Raw genomic sequence first — 7,601 nt, 5'->3', positions numbered from 1 at the left:
GGGGGGGGGGGGCTTCCTTCCAAGCCAATCCTGCACACAGGATGATTTCTCTTCTTTTCATGAATGACTTGCCATCTCCTTCTTTCTCCACTCAGTCTGCTTAGGATGCCAATGCTCCCTTTACCCTCAGTGTCTTGGGGCTTGTGGGTAAGATTTCTCCTCTGTGGGAGGCTGGGCGGCTTTTCTTTCTCTTATGCTAGGGATGCTCCAGATCTGCTAGTCCAGCGGTTCTCAACCTGTGGGCCGCGACCCCTTTGGCGGTCCAACGACCCTTTCACAGGGGTCGCCTAAGACCATCCTGCATATCAGGTATTTACATTACGATTCATAACAGTAGCAACATTACAGTTATGAAGTAGCAACGAAAATAATTTTATGGTTGGGTCACAACATGAGGAACTGTATTTAAAGGGCCAGAAGGTTGAGAACCACTGTGCTAGTCTCAGCTAGTAGGGCTGAGAATAACATCAGTTTCCCTTGGGCCTTTTCTAAACCTAGTGGTTAAGTATAGGTGATCTGCCAGTTAAGAGAAGCAGGCAAATAACACTTTCTTCAAGCCCAAGAGTCTCCTCTTTTGTGAGAAACAAAAAGCAGTTGGAGAACCATCCAGTTCCCTGGGAGAGCAGGACTATCTAGAAGTGATCATACAGGATGTCAGCAGTAAGGGTCATAGAAAAGAGCTGCGGAGGAGGCAGGTAGCAACTTCTACAGGCTTCATGTGGCAGGTGCACAGAGGTGACTCACACAGGGAACAAAGCTTACTCCTGGAAGAGGTCCTCAGACCAGGTGTATTGAACACTTCCTATGTTTTGATTACTTTAAATTAACATATTAGTTTAATCCTTACAACAGACTTATGAGGTGGGGACTCTTATTTTCCCATTTTAATGATGGAGATACTCTGAGAAATTGGGTCACTTACCCAAGATGCACCGTCAGTCGGTGCCAGAGCTGGGATATGATACATTTAGTTTGGCTTCAGAGTGAGGCACATTCTCAGCCACATCACTGGATTGTCTCCCACCTGTGTCAACTGAATCCTATCTGTGCTAGGATTTGGGCCAGTAATAGAGCAGCAGGGACTGGGGCAGCATTCCTCTGGCAGGAGGAATAAATTAATAGCATGTGGAATCTTCACTGGGTGTGGCCACATCTCTGGTAACTTTAGTGATTCATCAGTAAAGATGGTCAGATTTGTGCACTGGATCTGGCTTGTAGGGACTCATAAGAGTTAATTTTAGCATCTCTTTCTAACTCCATGTTCAGTGACATCATATAGCCTGCAATCAGCCATAATGTGAGTACTTATACCATGAAATTCAACAAATGCTATGAATAGGATTTTTTTTTTGCAGATTATTTGTTAAACATTTATCAGCACTCAGTGGAAAAAATCAGTTGTCCATCAAATGATGAACAGATAAATAAAATGTGGTGTAATTATATATTAGAATCTTATTTGACCATAACAAGAAGAAATGATGTGCTGATGGATGCTACTTGGATGAAACTTGAAAAGAGTAAGCAAAGTGAAAGAAGTCACTCACAAAAAACCACATCTCTATATACTGGTATATATAAAAGGCTAAGTGACTGGCAGATGGCTGACTGGCCGGTAGGTATTGACCACCAGGGGGCAGACGCTCAATGCAGGAGCTCCTGAGCGACAGCAATTTTGCAGAGTGCTCTCACTCTGGGACCCCTCAGGGGATGATCCCCGCAGGCCAGGCTGAGGGACCCCACCTGCCGGAGGAACCTCGCTCACTCTGCAGACACCCTTCGAACCACGGTGCCACCCCAGGTGCAGCCAGCCCGGGAGGGACCACAGGAGGTTGGCTCCAGGGCATGTCTGGCCCATCTCGCCCAATCCCACCCCGCCAGCCACCTTCTAATTAATTTCCTTTCAATGTGCACGAATCTGTGCACCGGGCCTCTAGTATTAAATAATTTCACTTATATGAATTGTCTAGAATAGGCAATTCCATAGATTCAGAAAGTAAATTAGTGGTTGCAGGAAATGGGGAAAGGAGGGGTTGAGAGAAAGGGAATGACCACTAATGTGTATGGGGTTTCTTTTTAGGGTAATGAAAACATTCTAAATTGTATTGTGGTGATGATCCCACAATTCTTTGAATACATTAAAACCATTGAATCATGTACTTTAAGTAGGTGAATTTTGTGGCATGTGAATGACATCTCAATATAGCTGTTATACAATAACAACAAAAAATCATTTACCAGTGTACAAATGGTCATAACACAGCAACAGGGTTGTTCATAGAGGCAAGAAAAGCACAGAGCATCCTCAAGGAAAGGAGAGAAGTAGACCAGCCCTAGGCTTCCTGGAAACAGAAGGCTGGATAAATAGACATTTCCTTAATTCCATCTTCCATGTATTCATTATACAAGCAGTTGTTTAGCATTTATTGTGTTCCAGGCTCCAGGGACGACAGAAGTCTCAGACAAAACCTCTGCTTTTGATTGGGGATCTCACAGTCTACAGCACCAAGAGTAGGAGCGGAGAAGAAAACTGGGAACGGTGGGAAATGAAAAATGAATTAAGCCTTTCTGGCTTGGTTTTGAACCAGCTGTAACCTTGCTCACTGATTGGTTCATGGGGTCACAAGAAATTGATGGTTGGGTAAGAAAATGAAAGAGTGACAGAGAACACTCATAAACTAGTCCAGAAGGCTGTGACAGAAGTCTGCCTAACAAGATGTGTGGTGATATGGCCCCAATTACAATTTCCTATTAATCTCAATTTATAGAATGATATGTGTATTAGTCATGATCCCAACAGGAAACAGAGCACACTCAAAGTAATTCCAGGAAAGTTAATTTACACCTTAGCTGATTTGGCTCAGTAGATAGAGCATCAGCCTGCGGACTGAAGGATCCCGGGTTCCATTCCAGTCATGCCTAGGTTGCGGGCTCCATCCCCAATAGGGGGCAGCCAATCAATGATTCTCTCTCCCTCTCCCTTTCTCTCTGAAATAATATTTAAAAAAAGATATATTTTGCCCTAACCGGTTTGGCTCAGTGGATAGATCGTCGGCCTGCAGACTGAAGGGTCCCAGGTTCGATTCTGGTCAAGGGCATGTACCTTGGTTGCGGGCACACCCCCAGTAGGGTGTGTGCATCTGGCAGCTGATTGATGTTTCTAACTCTCTATCCCTCTCCCTTCCTCTCTGTAAAAAATCAATAAAATATATCTTTAAAAAAAGATATATTTTTAAAAAAACATTAATTTACAAAGGGACTCATTATAAAGTGGAGTACAAGTAAACCACAGGGATAGTGAAGGAACTTGGGCCTCACATCAGCAGAGAAGTCACCACCCTAGACCTGATAGGAGGAGAAAAATGTTACCAGGACCCAGAAGGAGAGAGGCTTGTGTGGTGACAACTGCTTTAAGAGGACCAGGCAACAGCTTGTCAAACACAGTGACAGCTCAAGTTGGCCTCAAAGGAGGGATATCAGGAATAAATACCTTGATTTCAGTCTCTTCCCTCCTCCCTCCTATCAAGACCAGACCCAAGTAGAAGCTACAGGGTACTGGAACTTGTTGGTGGAATCCATGTAGATTGTCCTCCCTGGGCAGAGAGTAGGGAAGGGCAAAGGAAGATGTGGGAGGCAAATGAAAAATACTTTGCCCAGTATGGAGCCTTTAAGAAATAATGGATGTTATAGCTCCAAAGAATTTTCTATGTAATTCTGCCCTCTTCTGCTCACCTGCTAATTCCATCAAAACTATCTATAATAGCCCTGACCGGTTTGGCTCAGTGGATAGAGCATCGTCCTGCGGACTGAGAGGTCCCAGGCTCGATTCCGGTCAAGGGCATGTACCTCCAGTAGGAGGTGTGCAGGAGGCAGCTGATCGATGTTTCTCTCTCATCGATGTTTCTAACTCTCTATCCCTCTCCTTTCCTCTCTGTAAAAAATCAATAAAATATATTTTTTTAAAAAAATAATGATAAAATTTTAAAAAAAACTGTCTAGAATACACTCTACAATATCATTTGCAGTCAACAGAACCCTTTAAGAGTGCTAATCCTGAAAATGTATGTTATTGTGACAATAAATTAGTCAGCTCAAGAAAGAAGCTCTGCAGACTCTGTCTCCATCCACCCTCCCTCTTTCCACCAAATTATAAATATTGGCCAAGTAGCCTATCCTTAGAAAATACAGAAGGGCTTCCTATTTAAAGTTTTCAAGAATAAAGGCGTCCTTTTTGATCAAAACATTTATTACTTTATCACTGCCATCGTCGATTAGCATTTATTGAGCACTCAATGTGCAGAGCACTGGGTTACATGCAAGATAACTTTTGTTATTCCAAAGAGGACTCTTTAAATTTTAGTACTGGATGGAACCTTAGAGATCATCTAATACTCCACTTTCATTTTGCACATGTGGAAATTAAGACCTAAATTAGACACATAACTCCTCTAAAGTCACCTGCTAAGCACAACCTCTGATCTGCTTCTGGTTCCATCCCACCCTTATCAACATTCCACAACTTGATACCAATCTCTTGAAGCCAAGGAATTTCTGTCTCCTAAGCTTTTTTCCTAACCATTTCATCTCCTAAGACTTTCACTGTGTGACCAATAGGCATCGTCAGAAAGGTTGATGCAACTTTCAAAATGAAAATTCGCTTCAAAAAAATTATAATTGGCATATTATTTTAGGAAATAGGGGTCCAACAGGATCAAACAAAAGATGATTTATTCCAATTCCAAAAAATTAAAATCTCTGAACTGTAAGTTCCACAGAGATGTTTATCTTTATAGGAACTTAATGTCAAAGTGGTCACAGTCTATGCCAAATCCAAGCCTGAGGTGCTGTAACAGAGGGGTTCTCAGGAAGAACAGAACCATAGAATTATATATAGCAAGAGGATAGGTGAGGATAGATAGATAGATAGATAGATAGATAGATAGATAGATAGAGAGTATTGAATATGGGGGCTGAGAAGTCCCATGATCTGTTGTCTACAAGCTGAAAATCCAGGAAAGCCAGTGGTATAATTCAATCTGGGTCCGAATGCCTGAGAGCAAGGGGAACAAATGATGAAAATTCTAGGCCAAGGGCAGAAGATGAGATGAGATGTCCCAGCTCAAGCAGTAAGGTAGCAAAAAAGAGATGAATTCCTTCTTTCTCCACCTTTTGTTCTATTCAGGCCTTCAATGGAATAGATGATGCCCAACCACACTGGGGAGAGCAATCTATTTCATCCAGAAACATCTTTACAGACACACCCAAAAACAATGTTTAATTTGGGCACTCGCGACCCACTCAAGGTGACACATAAAATTAACCATCACAGGTGCCTTACCTGGTTTTAAATTTTGTAAGCACCCCTCCCACTCTCTTTATGCAGAATCTCAACATGCATCTGCTTAAATTGTCATTCCATACCCTAGTTGTGATTTCACCTTAGTCCAGTAAAATTTTGTAACCCATACTAACTCACAAGAGAATGATAAATATGAAAAGTCACTGTGTAGATTAATGTGTGCCAAGCAGGATTAATTAGATTAGCACTGTCCAGCTGGGCATTTGGGAATAAAGTATATTTCTTTCACTTCAGGAGAAGAAATTATACATGTAAATTCTGAAGCATGTATTTACACACTACTTGGACAAATTTAGTTGTGCTGCTAAGTATAATTGACTTAATTTGTAGTATCATTGACCAAATTAACAAATTGCCCCATCTTATAAGACAAAGTAAGAAGCTACCATATTAAGAAGCTGTGTTTTATCTTCCTGTGTGATCAGTCCTCCAGCTCCCAAACATTTTGGTCAGATATCTGTTATAAATCATTCAATACTTGGTATTTATTCAACCCAACATAATGCATTTTATTCTCCATTTAATTTTTTTACATTAAAGCACATTTTATTATTCTTTTATTTACCTCTTCTTTTTACAATTCAGAAATTAAAACCACTCTGAGCAATAAGTCTACCTGCATTTGTAATTGCATTAAAGAATATAAGTACCCAGAAGATAATTTTTTTAAATTTCAAGATATCTAGGTAAACAATAGTGCCCACTGAAAGTACAGAAAGAATAGCATGCCTTAAGTTTTTTAGATATAATCAATAGAGTATTACATCTCAGAAGAAAAATCAGTAATAATCAAAGTTTCTTTCTGAAGAATGGTTTGTTGATAAAATAAATTGATAGGCTTTTAACTGTTTCAAAATGTTTTGTCTATATTTGCAGACTCACACTTAGAAGAATATGAGCAAATTCAATATTTAAAAAATTCCTTGAATCTTTATAAAGGTAGCTTTACTAAAAATGTCTTAAACAATCAAGCGTTGAGTTAGACATTGAGGATATAAAATAGTGTAAGGGTCATCCATTTCCTCAGAGAACATTTATAGTTTAGCTCGGGAGATAGGCTAATTCCATTAAAGCACAACTGATAAGACAAGATATTATTGATAGAGTATGACAGACAAGGAAATCTATAAAAGAAATCACAAATATTCTTAAGTATCACATGATTTTGTTTATATTCAGTAATAATCCATAGTTAGCATTAATATTGAAAGTGTAGACCTAGTAATCAGTACAAAAGAAGGGAAAAATGGAGGGAAAGTCAACAGTAGATGATTTGTTTTCATTTAGGAAACTAACATATAAGAATAACAGTAGAGCCCTGCTGGCATGGCTCAGTGATTGAGCATTGACCTATGAACCAGGAGGTCATGGTTCGATTCCTAGTAACGGCACATGCCTGGGTTGCGGGCTCAATCCCCAGTGTGGGATGTGCAGGAGGCAGCCGATCAATGATTCTCTCTCATCATTGGTGTTTCTATCTTTCCCTCTCCCTTCCTCTCTGAAATCAATAATAAAAATATATTTTAAAAGAAAAAAGAAGGGTAGAAATAAATATTAAATACTGGTCCTTTCTTCTTAATTGCCATGCTTTCATTCACTAAATCAGAAGTAATTAATCATACCAGACATTGCTCTACATATTTTATAGGAAAAATATGATAAGAATAGAATAAAGATGCCTTATCATTTAAAAGACAGCTTCCATTTGTCTCATCTGTTATTTATGGTTTGATTCAAAGATGAAATATTACTCCCAAGAGTAACTTTAACAGCAAGTAATATAAAAAAATAAATATGTCAGCTCTTAATTATTTATTTTATTTTTTCAGTGATCATGATAAATGAGAGACTAGAGCACAGCCAAACAGCTATAAGTTTCAAATAAACATTTTTAAAAATATACTATACATTAGTTATAAAATATAACGTTTTAATGTCAGAACTTACCTTCCAAAAATAAATACAGCAAAATTAAAGACAAGTTGAACTTTAAGAAACTATTAATCTCTTGCCAAATCAATCTTATTATAGGCTATAATGTAAAATAGTTGCTAACATAATTAGTTATTATTCTGTATGCTCTAATTACATCAGTGCTCTGTGCTATTTAAGAGCAAATAACTAATGTATCCCTGTGCACTGTGCAGCCACTTGATGCACAATGGAACCTAATGTTGGATATTTCTCCTGAAATTTTAGCCTCTGAAAGATGGTCTCACTAGTATATATGGCGGCGGGGGGG

Source organism: Myotis lucifugus, unplaced genomic scaffold (genome assembly GCF_000147115.1).
Source record: "Myotis lucifugus unplaced genomic scaffold, Myoluc2.0 scaffold_5, whole genome shotgun sequence".
Taxonomy (NCBI): domain Eukaryota; kingdom Metazoa; phylum Chordata; class Mammalia; order Chiroptera; family Vespertilionidae; genus Myotis; species Myotis lucifugus.
The sequence above is the reverse complement of the archived record's forward strand: the minus strand, read 5'-3'. Positions refer to the sequence as shown.